Consider the following 23127-nt stretch of genomic DNA (forward strand, 5'->3'; position numbering starts at 1 on the left):
GCACGATTCACTTCCGTCAGATCTGAGCCAGCACGATTCACTTCCGTCAGATCTGAGCCAGCACGATTCACTTCCGTCAGATCTGAGACCGCACGATTCAATTCCGTCAGATCTGAGCCTGCACGATTCAATTCCGTCAGATCTGAGCCCACATGATTGCTGGACAACGTGCATCTGGATGTTACGGATGTCCACGACCCCCCAAAAATCTTGGTCGTCCAAAAGTTGTTTGTTCTTGGTCAAAAATTTGAAACGTGTATTTTTTCATATATAGATACACCTTATGTGTTTTAATAAAATCAACTATACGCATTTAGCTTGTCTGATGCTTTAAGCACACTGTTTGATGAAATAAGACACATGACTCAAGAGGGATCCAGAGATCAAGACCACCAGAAGAAGAAAAAACAACAACCTGATCATCCTCCTCCCACTCCTGCTGGCTTTGGCTGATTCTGTCGTTACTGTCCTGAAGTTGCCGGTAARAGGCTACACGAGGAGTCGGCTACCTTTCATGTGGAATGCTAATTTATCTTACCATTTCTACCGATCTGCGTGCCAGTTATGGTTCATAGGCACATTTTCGAGTAACAGTTTAAATGAATTCATAATAACATCTTCGTATCTCAAAATCATTGGCATGTGGTTAATCAAAACTCTATCCACATCCAAATSGAAATGATTCAAACCTAAAATGTAACTTCTATTGCCAACTATGTAAAAATAGCCTACATAAAGCCAACAAATAAAAACATTGCAGCCTACAGGTAGAAAATATCCTGATAAATATCCTATAAATCACATTGGCTACACATGGCCTGTCTGCAAGGAACCTGAAACATTGTATCAACTATTAACTTGGGTCAGGCCTGAAGCTAATACAAACTTGCAACATCGTATCAAATATTCTGGGCCCTCAGAGTTTCCCAGGCCAGTGAGCTCAGGAAAGACACATCTCCAGGCTATTATATAGATTTCCAAATCTTGGTCAACCAACAGCCTATCGACAAAACAATCGAACCCGTCGACTAATTGGGGTCTGACCTACTGGATTTACATAATAAAGAGGATGGTTTTATTGAGTATACCGAAAAAGGGATATAAAAATGTACAGGAGACCACGAGACAAAACTAGGAATAGTACAAGAATAGGGTTAACTAGTCCAGGTCAGGACCGACACAAACTAATAGGTTTAACTAGTCCAGGTCACGACCGACACAAACTAATAGGTTTAACTAGTCCAGGTCAGGACCGACAGAAACTAATAGGTTTAACTAGTCCAGGTCAGGACCGACACAAACTAATAGGTTTTACTAGTCCAGGACAGGACCGACACAAACTAATAGGTTAAACTAGTCCAGGTCAGGCGACACAAACTAATAGGGTTAACGTAGTCCAGGTCAGGAACGACACAATACTAATAGGGTTAACTAGTCCAGGTCAAGGACGACACAAACTAAGAGGGTTAACTAGTCAGGTAGGACGCCACAAACTAAGAGGTTTAATCTAGTCCAGGTCAGGACCGACAGAAACATAAGAAAGGTTTTAACTAGATCCAGGTCAGGACGCACATGCCAACTAAGAGTTTAAACAGTCCAGGTCACGGACCAGACACAAACTAGATTAGGTTTAACTGAGTCCAGGTCAGGACGACTCAAAAAACTAATAGGTTTGTTACTAGTCAGGTCAGGACGACACAAACTTAATAGGGTTACTAGTCAGGTGTCAGGACCGACACAAACTAATAGGTTAACCTAGTCCAGGTCAGGACCGGGACACAAACTAATCGGTTTAACTAGTCCAGGTAAGGACCGACACAAACAATCAGGTTAACTAGTCGCAGGACAGGACCGACACAAATAATAGGTTTAACTAGTCCAGGTCAGGACGACACAAACTAAATAGGTTTAAACTAGTCCAGGTCAGAAAACCGAGTCTATTACCAGTCCAGGTCATAGACACAGTATCAAGACATCGGATGTCAATATACGTGCTGCTCTAGGTCAACCGGCGTGCCTTATCGGCACCGTGCTCTGCCCCTATGGCTCTAGGCGACCGGCTTCCCCTAGGCCACACCCGTTGCCTAGGCACGGGCTTCCCCTAGCCACCGCTTGCCCTAGGCGTTGCCCTAGCCCCGCTTGCCTCACGGCAACAGTCGTTGCCCTAGGGTCCACGCTTGCCCCTAGGCACCGCTGGCCTCTAGGCCACACCGCTGGCCTCTAGGCACGCTGGCCTTAGGCCAACCCGCTTGCCTAGGCCCGTTGGCCTAGGCACGCTTGCCTAGGCGCACCGCTTGCCTCTAGGCCACGCTTGCCTAGCCACGCTTGCCTCTAGGCACCCGCTTGCCCCTAGGCCCCCGCTTGCCCTAGGCCACGGTTGCTCTAAGGCCACCGCGTTGCCCCTAGGCCAAACCAGCTTGCCCCTAGGCACCGCTTGCGCCTAGGGCCACCGCTGGTCTCTTAGGCCACGCTTGCTCTAGGTCCAAGCTGGTTTAGGCACCCTGGTTCTAGGCCACGTGGTCTCTAGGCCACCGCTGGTTCTCTAGGCACGCTGTCTCTCGGGCCAACCGCTTGCCTCTAGGCACCGCTTGCCTCTAGGCCACCGCTTGCCTCTAGGCACATATGTATCAAAGTAGCACTCGCAAACATGCCCTGTCCTGCAACGACATGCTCACTTTAGTTTAACGTTAGCTGGCTGGCCTAGCCAGCAATGTAAGTTTGGCTTAGCTACCGCCAAGTAGTTCGGCTCTAAGCTAGCCAGAATGTAGTTGGCTCTGCTAGCAGCATGTACGTTCGGCTCTAGCTAGCCAGCAATGTAGTTGGCTTAGCTTAGAGCAATCTAGTTCGGCTCTAGCTAGCACAACGTAGTTCGGCTCTAGCTAGCAGCAATGTAGTTCGGCTTAGCTAGCAGCAATGTAGTTCGCTCTAGCTAGCCAGCAACGTAGTTCGGCTCAGCTAGCCAGCAACGTAGTTCGGCTCTAGCTAGCCAGCAATGTAGTTCGGCTCTAGCTAGCCAGCAACGTAGTTTCGGCTCTAGCTAGCCAGCAACGTAGTTCGGCTCTAGCTAGCCAGCAACGTAGTTCGGCTCTAGCTAGCCAGCAACGTAGTTCGGCTCTAGTAGCCAGCAATGTAGTTCGGCTCTAGCTAGCCAGCAACGTAGTTGGCTCTGCTAGCCAGCAACGTAGTTCGGCTCTAGCTAGCCAGCAATGTAGTTCGGCTCTAGCTAGCCAGCAATGTAGTTCGGCTCTAGCTAGCCAGCAACGTAGTTCGGCTCTAGCTGCAGCAACGTAGTTCGGCTCTAGCTAGCCAGCATGTAGTTCGGCTCTTAGCTGCCAGCAATGTAGTTCGGCTCTAGCTAGCCAGCACGTAGTCGGCCTAGCTAGCCAGCAATGTAGTTCGGCTCTAGCTAGCCAGCAACTGTAGTTCGGCTCTTAGCCAGCAATGTAGTTCGGCTCTAGCTAGCCAGCAACGTAGTTCGGCTCTAGTAGCCGCAATGTAGTAGCCTAGCTAGTTAGCTAGCCATCTGTGGTACTTAATGCACAAACAATGGACTGGTGCCAAGGTGAACCCATCCTTGATACAAAATAACACCGTTACTGTTTGGACCTATTATGTTAGTGGGCTTAGTTAGTTGTTTTCTGAAATATGCAATCTGCAAAAAGCAAGACAGTTGGTGCAGATGTATAATTCAGACCATGTGCTTGATTGCATTCATGATGAGATTACAGTGTTTGCTAGCTAGCTATATTGGTATCAAGACCACAACACTGATTATGATTTGTGACCATCCCAACCCACATTGTGCAATACCTGACATATTGTAATATCAGTCCTCTCGCCACAGCTGCCTGACATATTGTAATACCCTCCTAGCCACAGCTGCCTGACATATTGTAATACTCTCCTAGCCACAAGCTGCCTGACATATTTGTAATACCCTCCTAGCCACAGCTGCCTGACATATTGTAATACCCTCCTAGCCACAGCTGTCTGACATATTGTAATACCCTCCTAGCCACAGCTGTCTGACATATTGTAATACACTCCTAGCCACAGCTGTCTGACATATTGTAATACCTCCTAGCCACAGCTGCCTGACATATTGTAATACCCTCCTAGCCACAGCTGCCTGACATATTGTATACCTCTAGCCACAGCTGTCTGACATATTGTAATACCCTCCTAGCCACAGCTGCCTGACATATTGTAATACTCTCCTAGCCACAGCTGCCTGACATATTGTAATACTCTCCTAGCCACAGCTGCCTGACATATTGTAATACCTCCTAGCCACAGCTGCTGACATATTGTAATACCTCCTAGCCACAGCTCCTGACATATTGTAATACCTCCTAGCCACAGCTGCCTGACATATTGTAATACTCCTAGCCACAGCTGCCTGACATATTGTAATACCCTCCTAGCCACAGCTGCCTGACATATTGTAATACCTCCTAGCCACAGCTGTCTGACATATTGTAATACCCTCCTAGCCACAGCTGCCTGACAATTGTAATCCTCCTAGCCACAGCTGTCTGACATATTGTAATACCCTCCTAGCCACAGCTGCCTGACATATTGTAATACTCTCCTAGCCACAGCTGCCTGACATATTGTAATACTCTCCTAGCCACAGCTGCTGACATATTGTAATACCCTCCTAGCCACAGCTGCCTGACATATTGTAATACCATCCTAGCCACAGCTGCCTGACATATTGTAATACCCTCCTAGCCAAGCTGCCTGACATTTGTAATACTCCTAGCACAGCTGCCTGACATATTGTAAATACCCTCCTAGCCACAGCTGCCTGACATATTGTAATACTCCTAGCCACAGCTGCCTGACATATTGTAATACTCTCCTAGCCACAGCTGCCTGACATATTGTAATACCCTCCTAGCCACAGCTGCCTGACATATTGTAATACCCTCCTAGCCACAGCTGCCTGACATATTGTAATACTCTCCTAGCCACAGCTCCTGACATATTGTAATACCTCCTAGCCACAGCTGCCTGAAATGTGAATCTAATTCAAATGGAGGACAGCAATACAGGCCCTCAATCTTTCCCTCTTCCTCCTCTCTCTGTCCACACAACAACACACCACACACACAACCACACACACCACACACACACACACACAACACACACACACACACAACACAACACCACAAACACACACACACACACACCACAACAACCACCTCTTCCAAGCTGAGATTTATTCCACAGGCAATAAACAGGATGCAGCTGTTCTCTAGACATGGAGGGAATAGAAACCCAAATCCAATGAGGGCCCAACTAGCAGCTACACAGCCCTCTCTGACTATCCATCTCAACAGCACCATCTAAAGAACACCACAGTAACCCAGCATAAAGCCGCTGTAACAATACGGTCCATTCAACTGTTTTGTGTACATTGAGCCAAGGCAAGCTCAATTAAGCGCAGCTTGAAATGAAAATAAATACTATTTGAACCCAGCTCTGACGTTAAACACGTCCTCTCTGGAAGTTAAAAGGTGAAATGTTGTCAAATAATAATAATAAAAGAGTGTCTTACCACTTCGTCTTCTGACCAGCACTTCTCTATGAGTTTGGGAACAGGCTTTTTGACCAGCGCTGTAGGGCCTTGCTGCAATATAACGCTCTCGGTGAAGCTGGGTAGAGGAGGAAGCAGGTCAATTTCAGTGTTTGAATAAAACAAAAGGATGTATATTTCTTATATAGTAAGGATTTATGTAACAGGCAGGAAATAAGGCATTGACGTATCTATAACTACGACAGTGGGGCATGACACTAAACAAAAAATATAAACGCAACTTCTAAAGTTTTGGGCCCATGTTTCATGGCTGAAAATAAAAGATACCAGAAATGTTCTGTAAGAAAAAGCTGTTTTCTAAAATGTTCACAAACTTGTTTACATCCCTGTTAGTGAGCATTTCTCCTTTATTTCTCACCTATTCGTTCTACTTCTCCCCTATTCGTTCTACTTCTGCCTCCATTATTAGCTCCGGTTCTGCCTCCATATTAGCTCCGGTTCTGCCTCCATATTAGCTCGGTTCTCCGCCATATCTCGGCGTTGCTCCGTTCTGCCTCCATATATAGCTCCGGTTTGCCTCCATATTAGCTCCGGTTGCCTGCGGTTCTGCCTCCATATTAGCCCCGGTTCTGCTCCATATTAGCCCCGGTTCTGCCTCCATATTAGCCCGGTTCTGCCCCATATTAGTCGGTCTGCCTCCATATTAGCTCGGTTCTGCCTCCATATTAGCTCCGGTTTGCCTCCATATTAGCTCCGGTTCTGGCTCCATATTAGCTCCGGTTCTGCCTCCATATTAGCTCCGGTTCTGCCTCCATATTAGCTCGCGGTTTCTGCCTCCATATTAGCTCCGGTTTCTGCCTCCATATTAGCTCCGGTTCTGCCTCCATATTAGCTCCGGTGTCTGCCTCCATATTTAGCTCCGGTTCTGCCTCCATATTAGCTCCGGTTCTGCTCCATATTAGCTCCGGTTCTGCCTCCATATTAGCTCCGGTTCTGCCTCCATATTAGCTCCGGTTCTGCCTCCATATAGCTCCGGTTCTGCTCCATATTAGCTCCGGTTCTGCCTCCATATTAGCTCCGGTTCTGCCTCCATATTAGCTCCGGTTCTGCCTCCATATTAAGCTCGGTTCTGCCTCCATATTAGCTCCGGTTCTGCCTCCATATTAGCTTCGGTTCTGCTCAATATAGCTCCGGTTTTGCCTCCATATTAGCTCCGTTCTGCCTCCATTTAGCTCCGTTCTGCTCCATATTTAGCTCAGTTCTGCTTCCATATTAGCTCAGTTCTGCCTCCATATTAGCTCCAGTTCTGCCTCCATATTAGCTCCAGTTCTGCCTCCATATTAGCTCCAGTTCTGCCTCATATTAGCTCCAGTTCTTGCCTCCATAATTAGCTTCAGTTCTGCCTCCATATTAGTCTCCAGTTCTGCCTCCATATTAGCCCAGTTCTGCCTCCATATTAGCTCCAGTTTCTGCTCCATATTAGTGCTCCAGTTCTGCCTCCATATTAGCTCCAGTTCTGCCTCCATATTAGCTCCGAGTTCTGCCTCCATAATTAGCTCCGGTTCTGCCTCCATATTAGCTCCGGTTCTGCTCCATTTAGCTCCTTCTGCTCCATATTAGTCCGTTCTGCTCCATTGCTCCAGTTCTGCCTCCATATTAGCTCCAGTTTGCCTCATATTAGCTCCAGTTCTGCTCCATATTAGCTCCAGTTCTGCCTCCATATTAGCTCCAGTTCTGCTCCATATGCTTCAGTCTATTTAGCTCCAGTTCTGCCTCCATATTAGCTCCAGTTCTGCTCCATATTAGCTCCAGTTCTGCCTCCTATTAGTCCAGTTCTGCCTCCATATTAGCTCCAGTTCTGCCTCCAATTAGCTCCAGTTTCTGCCTCCATATTAGCTCCAGTTCTGCCTCCATATTAGCTCCAGTTCTGCCTCCATATTAGCTCCAGTTCTGCTCCATATTAGCTCCAGTTCTGCCTCCATATTAGCTCCAGTTCTGCCTCCATATTAGCTCCAGTTCTGCCTCCATATTAGCTCCAGTTCTGCCCATATTAGCTCCAGTTCTGCCTCATATTAGCTCCAGTTCTGCGCTTCCGTATTAGTTCTGCCATATTAATTATATTTCTACCATATTAGGTGGGTTGGACATACTGCCAATTTTCGTCAAAAGATGTTGCAGTCAGCATGCCAATTGCAAGATCCCTCAAAACTTGAGGATTCTGTGGCATGGTATTGTGTGACAAAACTGCTCATTATTAAGTGGCCTTTTACTGCGCCCAGCACAAGGTGCACCTGTGTAATGATCATGCTGTTTAATCAGCTTCTTGATATGCCACACCTGTCAGGTGGATAGATTATCTTGGCAAAAGAGAAATGCTCACTAACAGGGATGTAAACAAATTTGAGATAAATAAGCTTTTTGTGCATATGGAAAATGTCTGGGATCTTTTATTTCAGCTCATGAAACCAACACTTTACATGTTGAGTTTCTATTTTTGTTCAGTGTAGTTTTGCTGAACATGAGACTTTCCCACAGAACCTTAATTTAATTTTAATTAATTTAATTTTAGTGAACATGAGAAGGTAACCTGCCTCTTTATCAAATGTATTTGTGATTAGATTCTTGCCAGTGGTGTCCTGATACAGGCTTGTGTTGTCGTCGTCACTTACCGTGTTGAGTGCGTTGAGCGTGGTGTCGTCTCGCGATGCCGCTAGGCAACCGTCTTCTGTAGAACCMCCGTCACACATGCCAGCGAAGGCAGCCATGCTCCTGGAGAACACACAGGACGAATATTATAACAAACTTATATTCATCAAAAAACAAGCTACAATACAAAAAGTCACAGAGAGAAAGAACAGTCAACGGRATGTTCAACCTCAAGTCAGCTTAGACTGAGATAAAGCTATTCTTTGTAAGATGAATCATCATTTAAATATTTTTATAAAGCCAACTGCTTCCAATACATCTATCACTCTAGGACTCTTGGCCATGTTCCACACTTTGGTTGCTGGTAACCAGGCCAGCATGGTACGGATGATTGTTTTTAACCTTCATTTAACTAGGCAAGTCAGTTAAAAACAAATTCTTATTTACAATGACGGCCTACCGGGGAACAGTGGGGTTAAATGCCTTGTTCAGGGGCAGAACGACTTTTTTTTACCTRGTCAGCTTGGGTGATCCGATCCAGCAACCTTTCGGTTACTGGCCCAACGCTTTAACCACTAGGCTACCTGCCYCCCCAAAATGGGCTTGACAGTGGGGAGAGGGTACAGGACCATTCCCTGCTGACATGGAGCAGGTTCATGTCTCCTGAGCTCACCTAGCTGCCCTGAGGTAGGTTGACAGTGGGGAGAGGGTATTGGATTATCTTTCCAGAAAGAGTAGGGTCAGAGGTCGTGTCTCACCTTGCAGCCCTGAGGTACATGAGCAGGTCACAGTCGTTGACCCCTGGCATCCACACCAGCTCCTCATTCTCTGTCACAGCCTGACCCAGGCCCTCCGGGGCCTCGGAGGGGAAGGGCTGCAGCTCGGGAAGCTTGGCCTAATTAGGGAGGAGAGGAGGAGGAGGAGGGAGGGAGGAGAAAGGGATTGAAAGAAGTTGTCAATCATACCACAAGTCTAGCCTGTGAAATACCAGCTTTCAAATCCTTGTCATCGAACAAAGTGGCTTGTCTGAGAAAATGTCACAAATCACTCTGCTTTATACATGTCTAATAGGATAATGTTGGTAAATGTTWATAATMTCACTCCTGTTGTAATTAATGATAYGTCARATTTGARAGAAATCTGTAAACACTGGACAACTACTTGAATAATACAGGTAAGAAGACTTACTTGGTGACTGGGTCCCACTCTGATCTCTCCTTGTGTGCTGTTTAGTCGCCTGGGAGGAGAGAATAYGTTGTTCAGATCACAACCAGGAACATTCCTACTGAAAGGTGTTACAGGACTAGCTCAGTGCAACCTGGAAACAGGTTCAGTTAACGGACTAGGTTCTCTCCTCTCCCTCACTGTTTGGCTGGAGCAAAATTACGCAGACACTGAAGGCCTGCAGAACCAAGGCGTGAGACATKTTGTCTTTATTACAGGGACAGGTAAACCAATCATGTCAATACCTCAGAAACCAAGAGATTCTAGGGGAATATTTATTGGTCAAAATTAAAGATGTGCCACGCAGAAATTGCGCCGCTATTTCCTGGTTGCTAAAAATCTCAGTTTATGTGACAAGAACAGGCAGTGTAGAGAATCATTGTATCTAAACTGCTGTGAAGTCAATTTTCCATAACTAAATATATTGTATTTTCAGCTGTTTAAAGCTGGTGTACAAAACAGAACGCAAAAGACGCAAAAATMAAACTTCAGAACAGGAAGCATAGAAATAGAGCACGTAGAAGTGATKTACCGCTTCTTCGACTTGCTTTCAACGGGAATGGAAGCTCTATAACTCACATTTCTAAGTTACATGTTGTAGCTTCACAGGCATATTGCAGATTTTGTTGTATTATATAATTCAAGACTTGGATGTATTTCTTTCTATGGAAGAGACGCACAAAGAGAACATGTTTTCTCTAGGATATTTTTGGCAATAAAAATGATGTGAGAAACACCTCCAATGCTGTTATTGTAGATGCATTCAGCAACAAACAAAACAGCACCCCACTTACAGGATGGGGAGATGCACAGTTTTACAGAGAAACAGAGTCTTGCCTGATAAATGGCTGTACGAATGCTGGAAACCATAGCAACAACTGCCTAGCAATTTAATAATAATAATAATAATAATACTGTGTTCCTCCTGGCCATCTCCCTCCAGCTGCAGTGGGTTAAAGAAAATGACAAGATGCTCCCTTTTCAAAAACCCCCTTCCTCTCCTTTCCCTTCCGTTGCCAAGGTAACGGCACTTAGATTTTCCATACTGTATAGTCCCTAGCTCGGATAGCTGCTGCGGGGCTGAGGCGGGCCAGAAACTGTCAGAGTGATTTGCGAAGCAGAAATCCGCGCCTCTCGCTCTCCATCATTTGAGCTGGCTGTTGTTGGGCTAGGGCTGGCTGGACTGGGGTTGGTTGAAACCTGACACTGCTAGGTCCCTGTGGTAACTTTAAAAGTCCTCCAACCACAAACCTGGCCCTCTCACTCTGACATGTACATGTTGTTTCACCCCCCCCCCCACTTTCCCCTCCATTCCCCCCCCCTCTCTCTCCACCCACCCTCAATCCCCCTTTCCGCCCCTTAACTAAGACTTGTCAACCTTTTTCTCTCCTCCTCCAAAGTCTTCACCTTCTCCACCAAGCCTCATCCATCTTCCCCCCTGGCCTTTAACATCCCTTGTCTGCTCTACTCTCCCTCTGACAGAGAGCAGAGAGTTGTCAGAGAGAAAGAGTCAAATTTGCCAAAATATGGCAAACAGATACGGTACACTGGACTCCCTGACGAGAACAGGCCAACATATGAGCAACACGTTTAATATAAGTAGAGCAGAGTTTGCCAACTCCTGCAATGAGTGCAGGCTTTTGTTCCAGCCCAGTAGCAACATGATCCTGGAGAGCTGCAGTGTGTAGTGTGTCGGTGCATGTTTTTGTTTCAGCCCAGCATCACAACACACTTGATTCAACTAATGAGCTACCACCCGTAAGGAGCTTGATCAGTAGAATAAGGTGTGTTAGTGCTGGGTTGAAACAAAAGCCTGCACACACTGTGGCTCTCAAGGGCCAGCGGTACCCACTCACGTGGATGACACGTATAAAGTTACACAATCAGAGCAGGCTCGATACGAGCTATGTGAAGATGGGGATTCATTCATTCGGCCTTCTTTGCAAAAGCATGTACACAGCTTGTGACATGAATGAATGTGTTATGCATGATTTGAATTTTTTTAGTCCACCTCATTTTTTGGAACGCTTTTACAAACCCCCCACAGAAGGCAACTTCCTCTGCGCTCGTACATGATCATAAATTCATATACGTACCACTAGAAATCACTGCAATTAGTATGTTTCTGTTAGCTGCTACAACCTGATAAAATGACACCATGTCACTGGCCTGTTAATGTGCCTGGACCTTGTAGGAAGAAACCCTTGTAACTGATCCAAATGGTTGCCCAATCAGGCAGGCTAGATGCAGTTATTTCAAAAATGTATAATATGCATTCAAAATGCTAGGCTTTTGAGCGGRTATTCTCGGGCTGATCCCATTTAGTCGACAGGCTGTTGGTCGACCGAGATTTATTTTGTCAAGCAGTCGCAGTTTTATTGAAAACAGTTAATTTTTTCATTTTTTAAAAATTGTGCACAAGACACCTTCTCTGTCTCAGTGGACTAATCCATTGCGGAGGCCACGGGGATGGAACAGTCCATCCACTCTTAAGACGTGGTGATGACATCGTATATGCTTATATTATAAACTGGGTGGTTCGAGCCCTGAATGCTGATTGGCTGAAAGACGTGGTATATCAGACCGTATACCATGGGTATGGCAAAACATGTATTTTTACTGCTCTAATTACGTCGGTAACCAGTTTATAATAGCAATAAGGCACTTGGGGGTTTGTGGTATAGGCCAATATACCACGGCAAGATCTGTATCCGGCATCTGCTTTGCGTCGTGCTTGAGAACAGCCCTTAGCCGTGGTATATTGGATATACCACACACTCTCGGGCCTTATTGCTTAAAATATGTAAAAATAATGACGCAAGAATATATGAATCAAATACTATTTTATAACTGTGCATTCTCCCGCGTTGGTACAGACGCTGTCCGCAGTTCTGAAACAATCTTAAGTGAGCCATAGAATTGACACCTTTCCTTGTTGCTATGTGCATAACAGGAATTTACCCAGCATATTGGGATGGGAGAACAATGCTGCGGAAGGCAGCAGCAGCAGAACGATGAAAAAACCTTGCCTTAAGCATAATTGTCTAAGAAAATTGAGGGGAGTGGAAACCCCAACTTAAATTAGGTCGATAATTAATAGCCCAACTGTAAAAGTGCCTTACTTTTTTAAATTGTCCATATATAGCTTCAGAAATTAGACAGATCTTGCTTCTGGTTGCCTGTTTGAGTGTTTTTGATTCCGTGAGCACCTCATGCAACTGCAAAATGTCGGATAAAACAATTTCACAGATTCAGCTGTTTTTAAATCTGAGCTAGCGCTGAATAAATTCTTTACAAGTGTCTTTTTTTGTTAGAATCAGACGGGTGTTATATTTATTCGTGTTAGTAAACCACCAGTTTTTAAGAAGAGAAAAATTATATTGTAATTAAACAGCACCTGTTTGTCAGACACGGCTCTCGCTCCTAAACCTCCTTTATCTTCTCCTTCTTATTGTATTATTACAGTTATTAATTTGAATTATTTTACCTTTATTTAACTAGGCAAGTCAGTTAGAAAAATCTATTTAACTAGTAGGCATCAGTTAAGAACATTCTTAGTGAGGCTAGAACAGTGGTTAACTGCTTTGTTCAGGGCAAGAACGACAGTTTTGTCTTGTCAGCTCTGGTTCGATCTTGCAACCTTTCGGTTACTAGTCCAACGCTCCAATCACTAGGCTACCTGCTGCCCTACACTCTAACCACTAGGCTACCTGCCGCCCCAGTTATTCCTTATGATCTCATTTCATAAATCAATGATGTCATTATCATTAGTATTCTAGCATAGCAGCTTGTATAACCACCATGGAGCTGTAGGTATTGTCAATTAGTAGGATTAGTATAGCAGCCTTGTATAACCATCATGTCATTATCATTAGTATTAGGCATAGCAGCCTTGTATAACCACCATGGAGCTGTAGGTAATGTCCATTACATTAGTAGTCTTAGTATATAGCAGCCTTGTATAACCACCATGGAGCTGTAGGTCTCAGAGCACATCCTGTTTAGTCTTAATACTGTAACTTAAGCCTATATTTCAATATATAGGCTCTGTATCAATCAATCAATCATTCATTCATGCCATCACACAGCATACGAGACATTCATGCGTTGAAATGCAAATCAAGCAATTTCGTTTAAAAAAAAAAATTAAATAAAAGGGGAGCTTTGAATAATTAGTCTTAACAATAAATAAAACCGCAATTCACGAACGCATGCAACTGTTTTAAATATGATAATTTTGTTAGAACAAACTATCTGGTACACTTATTTGGTGTTGCTTACACTTTCCCAAATGGTCAGGAACAAATATTTGTCATCTAACAGCAGCTGTTTGGCTCACATAATACTCCCGTAACGCTCCTATACCCATATCTTAATCTCCTGTAGTTCCCACAACAATTATTATTATTTTTTATTTTTTTTAAAGCGAGATGACGTGCGCCTGTCACACAGACACTCACTGTCATTGTTTTTACACAGTGTGACCATCGGGCTCTTTCTTGAGTCATTTGTATGTCTTCATTATTTAAATCAAACAGTGGGCTTTAAAAGCATCAGAAAAGCTCAGTGCATATGTAGTTGCTTTTATTCAAACACATAGGGTGGGTCTGTCTATATATGGAAAAATAAGTAAACATTTCGACCAATCGATAGTTTTTTTTCTCGTTTTTTTGTTCGGGGGACAGTCCTAGGTTATTCAAATAACTGGCTATTCACTGCAGTTTACAGCTTAGACCAGAGTTTGGTACCGTCTTGAAAACAATAACATTCTTAATTACATTGTGTTATAGCCTGGGCAGGATATATTCCTTGTCCATATGAACCTGAAACAGTAGGGTATCTTATTGAGCTGGTACCCGTGGAATGGGAAGGGAAAGCACTCAGCGCAGCCTCAGGAAAACAGTGTAGGCTACCATGATTTCGTTATCCCATCAACTTTTAACCTAACATTGAGCTTATGCATTATGGGCTAATATGCATACGTGTGTAACTTAGGCTGTAGGCTACATCTCAAGCCTGTCTGTCTTTGTTCTGTTGCGTAACAACACACCTGGCCTCTCTGCTGCCACGGCTATTCCTTTTATATAATCTTGTGGAGTCACAGGAAAAGAGATGTCAAAATAAGTGTCCAACTAGCTTTTGTACGATTTCTCTAGTCTTCTAATAGCCTATAGGAGGAGAGATGCTTCCTATTGCTTGCTGAATGTAAAGTTAAAGAACAGGAGGGATGTTGGAAAGGAGAAGCCCATATTTCCCCCAATCGGKCAACCTTAACACTGGGTTACATCCTGACAAAATAGGCCTACACCATATGACTGGGGTGCTAATGTACCTTTTCTGGACGTGCTAAACTGTCGAAAATAGACCCAAACTAATCCAAATGGTTGTTGCATAATCAGGCCTAGACCGTTGGCCTACGGAGTCATTTCATCATGAAACAAAAACAGGATGTTTGAGCGGTTATTCAAACTGGCCTATTATTCACTGCACTTTACAGCCTATAGTCAATAAATGGTGTAATTCACTTGATAACAATAATACATTTGTCATTGCACTGTGGTAGAATAATGGTAGAATAATGGTAGAATAATGGTATTGTCTATAAACGTAGGCCTAATCAAGAGAGGAGCTTTGCGTGCCCGGGGACCACAGATCTTTTTTTTCTTCTCCCCCTTGCACTTTGACAAGTAAATATTTAGCATATAGCTCTTATATTTAGCTAATGAATAGCCGAATATCTAGCTAATATTTAGCRAATGAATAGCCTAATATCTAGCTAATATTTAGCTAATGAATAGCCTAATATCTAGCTAATATTTAGCTAATGAATAGCCTAATATCTAGCTAATATTTAGCTAATGAATAGCCTAATATCTAGCTAATATTTAGCTAATGAATAGCCTAATATCTAGCTAATATTTAGCTAATGAATAGCCTAATATCTAGCTAATATTTAGCTTCCTACTCCGGCTACACATCACTAGCCTCTCTCTTCCAGGTGTTCCCGTGCGCAACAGCCTATAACAGGGATAGGCAACGCTGGTCCTTTTTTTCATTTAACCGACCTGGAAGATCAGGTGTGTTGAATTTATGCAAATCKCTGAACTGATCTATTAGCTCAGTTGGTCAGGTGTGGTGCCAGGTTGGAACAAAATCCTGGGCTGTGTTCGAATACCCGTACTAACACAGTATTTAATACATACTATTGACTATTAGTTAATTTTGGTATACTGTAAAATGAACGGTATCATTTCAGTTGAGCGTACTAGAGSATCGCCTGTCTACCGGAAGTTGATGCTGTTGCTATGCAACCTCTTYCTAGCTTGTTAGCATAACAAATGTCTAGCTAAACATTTTACAATTTTGTGTGTGTTCGTAAATTCAAATCTGGAGTGCCAGAGTGCGCTCTGGGTGTTCGGAAATCCAGAGTGTTGTCAGATTGTCTGTTCGTAAATTCAGAGCGTTTCGTTCTTGGGGGAATTCAGAGCACACAATGGACTCTCTGGCCGAGGAGTAGGGTTGATCCGAGRGTTCAACTGCAGTCAAGCACCCAAGCTAACGTAGGCTAACGACTTCCAGACACAAATGAGAGAACAGCTCACTGACCATTTTACACGCCCTATCAAAGCAGGTTAGGACTGTTTTCATGTTATCCAGAGCGTTGGTGACTAACTGTGCTGCTGGCAACAACTTAATTACGTTTAGTTTTTTTGCCAACGTTTACTGACACCGGCCATATTCAACGCGTGTTGAGCGTTCGTAAATTCATGAATTATTCTGCGAYAGAGTGCTCTGAAATTGTAGTAGATAGCCAGAATTAACAATGTCCATTGAAACACACAATGACTACACCACTTAGCTAAGAATGTGAATAATCAAGTCAATAAACGTTGGGTAGTTAGTTAGATAGCCTATAGTTAATATACTGCCTGGCAAGTTCGAGTWGCCAATTAACGTTAGGTAACTAGCTAACATACCGGTACATAATGCTATACAGTTCGTAAGGATAATGTAGCTAACAAATTGTCCGCCAACATAACGTGTAACTTGTTTGAAAAGTCATTACTTTATTACATTGCTCAATATCTTAACATTTGTCATAATTAGTTAAAGCAATGAATTTGTATCTGCTCTCGTCGGACTTAGGCTGAATATTTTCCGCCATTTTCTTCAAATCTGAAAATGTTGCGAATCCACGCCCATTTTCTGAAGAATTGCATTATGGGCCATAAAAGTACAGAAAAAGTGTCCACAATGTATAATTAGTATTTTTTATGAATTTGGTACGACATCCGGGAACTTTTGTCATACTATATCCATACTATYACCAATAAGCATCCTATATATACTCAGTTTGCGTCACAAATAGTAAGGTTAGTGCGGTTAGTTTGAGTACTCGAGAACAGCTCAAGCAGTAGCTGCAGATCTCCAGGAAGAGGGTTTCTACCCTTGGGCCATAGGCTACACAGGAAAAGCTTTAGTAACATCTATAAGACACTTATTCTAGGCCTAATAGTCTATTCGGGGAAAGAAGCAGGCTTGGTTTTGCTAATTGCTGAAGATAAAACAGGCCTACAGCATAGAAAATGCATGTTAGGGACTGTTAAGGGATAAAATGCATTGGTGGGATCACTTTTCGTGCGCTGAGGAGTATTTATGTCTGTAAAAAAGCTCTTTAGTGGGTAAAAACTAATTCTGATTGGCTGGGCCTGGCTCCTCAGTGGGTGGGACTGGCTGCCAAAGTGGATGGGCCTATGCCCTCCCAGGCCCACCCATGGCTGCGCCCCTGCACAGTCATGTGAAATCCATAGATTAGAGCCTAATGAATTTATTTCTATCGACTTATTTCCTTATGTGAACTGTAACTCAGTKTAAACTTTGAAATTGTTGCATGTTACGTTTATATAGTTGCACAGGACAGACAGTGATGTAGAAAACAGTGGAAAAGACACAAAGGCATTACCAACCATTTGAAATTACTTGCAAACCACTTGAGCAACGAAAAAGACGCGCAGCCTAAACAGTGTTTGCTGTTGAATTGCTACATTTAAATACTAGCTATATTATATACTATATTATTTTCCATTAGGCCTACATGTAAGTAGTATTTGCAGTTGTCACTATGACAATGAACACACCCTGAAAGAAATAAAATGGTCTGAACCATTATCTGTGTGTTTTATAGACCTCGTGAATGGTCTGAACCAGTATCTGTGTGTTTTATGGACCTCGTGAATGGTCTGAACCAGTTTCTGTGAGTTTTATTGACCTCGTGAATGGTCTGAACCAGTTTCTGTGTGTTTTATAGACCTCGTGAATGGTCTGAACCAGTTAATGTGTGTTTTATAGACCTTGTGCATGGTCTGAACCAGTTTCTGTGAGTTTTATAGACCTTGTGAACGGTCTGAACCAGTTTCTGTGTGTTTTATAGACCTTGTGAATGGTCTGAACCAGTATCTGTGTGTTTTATGGACCTCGTGAATGGTCTGAACCAGTTTCTGTGNTGAATGGTCTGAACCAGTTTCTGTGAGTTTTATTGACCTCATGAATGGTCTGAACCAGTATATGTGTGTTAGAGACCTCATGAATGGTCTGAACCAGTATATGTGTGTTAGAGACCTCGTGAATGGTCTTGTGTTACCACCTTATTAACAGGCAGTGTGCAGTAGGATGCGTTGATCAGTTGAMTGACAGGTGTAGGACTGTAGAAAACTTTCCTCTAGTGTGGATGCTAACCAACGTTGTGTAGTTATGTAGTCTATCATTACACTTATTGGTTTGATGGATGTCCCATAACTCTGACAACAACGTTATTATCACAACAGAACTAGGCTACTAGTTAGGCCTAGCTAGTGTTATTATTCACAACAGAACAGCTACTAGGTGGCAGCTTAATTGTTTTATCACAACAGAACTAGCGCTACTAGTAGGCACCTAGCTGACGTTTATTATCACAACAGAACTAGCCTCGGTAGCTAGTAGCTCTTTAGGCTAGCATCGTGTTGTTACACAACACAAGAACTAGTCCTACTAGTAGCCAGCTAACGGTTATTATCACAAGCAAAGCTAGCCTATCTAGATTTATTTTTTTGGTCTTAGCTAATGTTATATATCACAACAGAAACTAGCCTACTAGTACTAGCTTGTATTCACGAACTGTTAGCTAGTAGCAGCTAGTCGTCATTGATACAACAGAACTGGTCTACTAGTAGGTCTAGCCTAATGTTATTATCACAACAGAACTAGCCTACTGTAGTCTAGCTAACGGTTATTATCACACAGAACTTAGCTATAGTTAGGTCTAACAACAGTTATTAATCACAACAGAGACTAGGACCTACTATATGGTTAGGCCTAGCTAATGTTATTAGGTACAACAGACAGAACTGGTCTACTAGTAGGAGCTAGCGTTATGTACACTACTGCAGATGGTCTTAGTTGTGTTATCACAACAGAACTAGAACTACTAGTAGGTTCTAGCTAATTGTTATTAAACTCACACACAGAAACTGGCTAACTTAGTAGGTCTAGCTAATTGATTTATCACAACAGAACTAGCCTATAGAGGGCCTAGCTAATGTTATTCCACTGACTAACACAGTATCTAGAGCTATTATCATTCATTACACCTACTGTTAGGTCTGCTAGCGTTTTGTCTATCACAATCTGAACTAGTCTATACGTTAGCTAAATCTGCTTATGTATATCACAACAGAACTAGTGGACCCTACTATATAGGTCTAGCTTAGCTGTTTAATTATCACAGACAGGAACTGGATTCTACTAGTAACGGTCTAGCTAACCTTATTATCACCAACGTGAACTAGGCTACTAGTAGTCTGCTAGTCGTATTGATCACACAGAACTAAGCCTACTTAGTAGGTCTGAGCTAGCGTATTTATCACAAGAACTGGTTACTAGTAGATCTGCATAGCGTTATTATCACAACAGACTAGGCCTAACTAGTAGCCGTCTAGCTATATGTAGTTAGATCTATCACAGACTCAGAGACTGTCCTTACTATAGGTTCTACAGCTAGCGCTGTATGTGATCACAACAGAACTAGGGCGTCTCCTAGTATGGTGAGTAGTGTTGTCTGTATCAACAACGACTAGGGGCCTACACTGTAGTAGGGGTCTAGTAAGCGTGAGCTCGTCGGTGTATATGCACAACAGAGAAGAAAATGGTCTACCGTAGGTAGGGTTGTAGCTGGTGGTGTAATATCAGAGACTAGCCTTACTAGGGAAATGAGTCTGCTAATGCAATGCTCTAGTGTATCACACAGAGTCCTAGATCCTAACCTAGCACGAGCACTTACCCTACGACACACTAGCTGCACATATTAATGCCACACACCCCAGAACTACGCGGCACCGTGTTTCTATTAGTCAAGCTAACCTTATTTTATTCCAACGAACCGCCCGAACTAGGACCGTATACTGCGCCTACTTAGCCTTAGGTTCCTGAGCTGTAGAGTGTTATTATCACTATGACGTCATGCATCCTCAAGCCTCCCTACTAGTAGGTCGTAGCTAGTGTTTTATCACACAAGAATGGGACCTGCCATCGGTTGGAGTGTGAGGGTGTCTAGCGTAACGTATTATCCCACAGAACTAGGTCTACCTGGGTCATAATCCTTAGCCGTAGCGTATCTACTTCACCGCATGGTCCTCAAACAGAGACTCGCCCGTCCAACTAGTAGGTCCTCCTCGCTATAAGTTACTATAGCTGAAGCACTTGTAATTGGCTCACTCATCACGTTCAAAAACTTCTACTACCTTCGAGCCTTGACCTTGATTTCGTAGAACTGGGACTCCTTCAACATTAATTCACTCTGCGCCGCGAGTCTTTGTCCTCCTCAAGCTAGGGACTGATGCAGTTGATGGGTAGGTCCGTTAAAGGGAGGTAGTCGAAAGGTTTCTCACCCTTCTCATTGATGCTCGTGCCGTCGCGCCAGTTGATGAGATGAAGGTGTGCATACGCATGCTGATGTTTGAATGTACTCTTTTCTGATTGGCTTGAAAGGCATTCTGAGAGTTGTGGCTATATTTCCCTAAAAAACAGTCAATCAACACTGTAGAATTCAATGGCTATAGTTCATTCTTACAGCCTATGTTTGAGCTGCTTTTGAATGCATATGGCAAATTTAAAACATTATTGGCATTCGATTTTCATAATAGCAAGCAAGGACTGCTGGTTTGGTTAGCAAAACTAGCAAGTATGTTTGGTTACCAAGGCAACTACTGTAACTATCTAGTAAACTTGCTATCAACTTCAGTGGATTGTTGAACACATTAGTAGTGGTAAATTTGTAAACGTATATCCATGGTATAAAAGGGATAATCAACTCGGGGCTCTATGCATTCTCTGGAAAATAATGCCACTCCGTGCAACACACCTTCCATGTCGTTTATTATTTTCCATAGAACTCACAGCCTCTCGTCGACTATGCCTTACCTGTAGTTTTAACAATCCTTTTAGGAAGTCAACCAGGTCATACAATATAATTACACGCCTACAACGTTATATTAGAGGTGTGTAACAGCATGAAGGTGTGTAACCCTTTAAAAAATATATATATATCATTGGTGTCAGACCAGGGAAAAATACAATTAAGTGAGATGTAGAGGTGAGGTACCAAATCCCCCACACTGGGTTACTGGGCAGTCTGACAGGACATAGTAAGGAAGGCAGGTGAGGTACCAAATCCCCCACACTGGGTTACTGGGCAGTCTGACAGGACATAGTAAGGAAGGCAGGTGAGGCAGTCTGACAGGACATAGTAAGGAAGGCAGGTGAGGCAGTCTAAGGAAGGCAGGTGAGGGACTAATGAACCATAATTACTTTGTTTTGAGACAATATATGTTTAGTTGAATTCTACAAATGTTATATTTGGAGAAGGGAGGAATCAATGAGTTGAAAAGTGTACACTTTAAATGAACCCATTTATTTATCAATCCATTTATTAAAAATATGTAAGGGATTGGGGTACATTTCCTTATGCATGTCATGAGTAATATTCTAGGAAAGTAATATCTGATAATATATTAAATGTTATCATATTATTATACCTGACCTTGAATATGCATAAATATTAAAATGTAGCTATCCAACAGTCTTGAAACACTGTTTCAAATCTGTGTATATTTTTGTATTTTAAGAACTTCTATGCCTAGTTAAAATAACGGTTAAATAAAAACAAAAACGTCTATAGTCAAGTCCTGTACAACATGAATTGCGATCAACATATTTCATGTGGTCTAAAATAGAAAATGACATGTATAAAAGACCAAACAGGTYACTTTGTATTATTCTTCTGTATTAATGTATGCTTTCTGAACCAAAACAAGAACAGTCTGAGCCAGCATGGTGTAACTTTACACTGCACCACAGTAATCAAGACAAACCCCGCCCCCTTCCATCAATTCCGTCCAATCCTCGCACGACTGTAAACGCTGTCATAATATTACAAAAAATGGTCAACTTTTCTAATCAACCACACACTCAGTCTCCTTTAGCACCTACAGCGCTCTTTCTTTGACATGATCGTATTTCTCAGGCAACGAGAGAGTGCACAAAGCTTCTCAGGGCTGCCATGTCGGCTCGATTGTAAATACAAGCACACTGCAAAATGGAGTCCGCACAAGCCTTGCTTCTGTTATATCTCCTATGGCAACAAAAATAAGGGAGAAAAAGTTAGCTTGCTCATATGGGTTACAAAGGGTAGTGCTTCGCCGTTATGTACCGTTACTTAAGCCGAATTGTTACAACATAGCACGTTCGGTTCGCGATTTACCTTCACGCAAGGTAAGATTGGCAGGGATATGCACCGTGCACGGATAGTAACCGCTAAAATTAAACTATGATAAGACATGCATATTCTTACGATATCTGTGACAAATTACACTCGGTGTATAGTGAAATTCATTCTGAGTAGTAGCGAGTAGCTACTAACGTTACTCAAGACTGTCTCAGAAAACTACTCACGGAATTAAACGGTGACATGTGAATATATTTATCAACCTACCTCCGCGGGGCGAACAAGTCGTCCATTTCTGACACCGATCTCTAACGGTCGGACGTGGACAGTTTGTCTAGAACTGTAATGGTCGTTAGTGAAATCAACTCACTCTGTTCCTTCCCACCTATTGCTAGGTGCTCAAAATGGAGGACCACGCAAAGCGCTTGGTTCGAGTCTCCGACAATGTTTCCACTGAGCTTGTGCTGTGACCTCAGCCTAGCTACCGTTTCTACCACACACACACACACACACACACAACGGAGCATGTGTTAAGACCTGACACACACGCGTGCAGACAGGATACGGAATCAAGAACCCCTCTCGAATGTATGTCTGGTCTATAATAAGCAAGGCCATTGGAATGTAACTACAAGCTGCAGACAACAGACACAACGCTCAGCATACCAAACAAGCAAAGCTGGGGAGGAGAGGGAGGGGCAGGGTAGACTGGGGCCCTGGCTCTGAACTAGGGGGTTCCAGACTAACAACAGTGGTGGTAGGAAATAGGGAGGCAGCACAGCAACTGATGTGGATTTTCTAGCTACCCTCCATGCAGTTGCTACATTGTATCGCCTGATTCCCAACACAAAAAGGAGCACACAGGCAATAAAGTGCAAACTACACTACAGTGTGGATACATTGTTACCGTGTAGCTAAAGTGTGGGTACACACTGTATATTGTTACTTTATATAT

The 23127-nt window shown here is 43.2% G+C and overlaps 1 pseudogene; it reads right to left on the minus strand.

Moving 5' to 3' along the window:
- The window catches only part of LOC112069509 (arginine-glutamic acid dipeptide repeats protein-like), a 135403-nt pseudogene that overhangs the window by 84373 nt on the left and 27903 nt on the right, over nucleotides 1-23127 (minus strand).

Source organism: Salvelinus sp. IW2-2015, unplaced genomic scaffold, assembly GCF_002910315.2.
Source record: "Salvelinus sp. IW2-2015 unplaced genomic scaffold, ASM291031v2 Un_scaffold1034, whole genome shotgun sequence".
In the NCBI taxonomy this organism is placed as follows: domain Eukaryota; kingdom Metazoa; phylum Chordata; class Actinopteri; order Salmoniformes; family Salmonidae; genus Salvelinus; species Salvelinus sp. IW2-2015.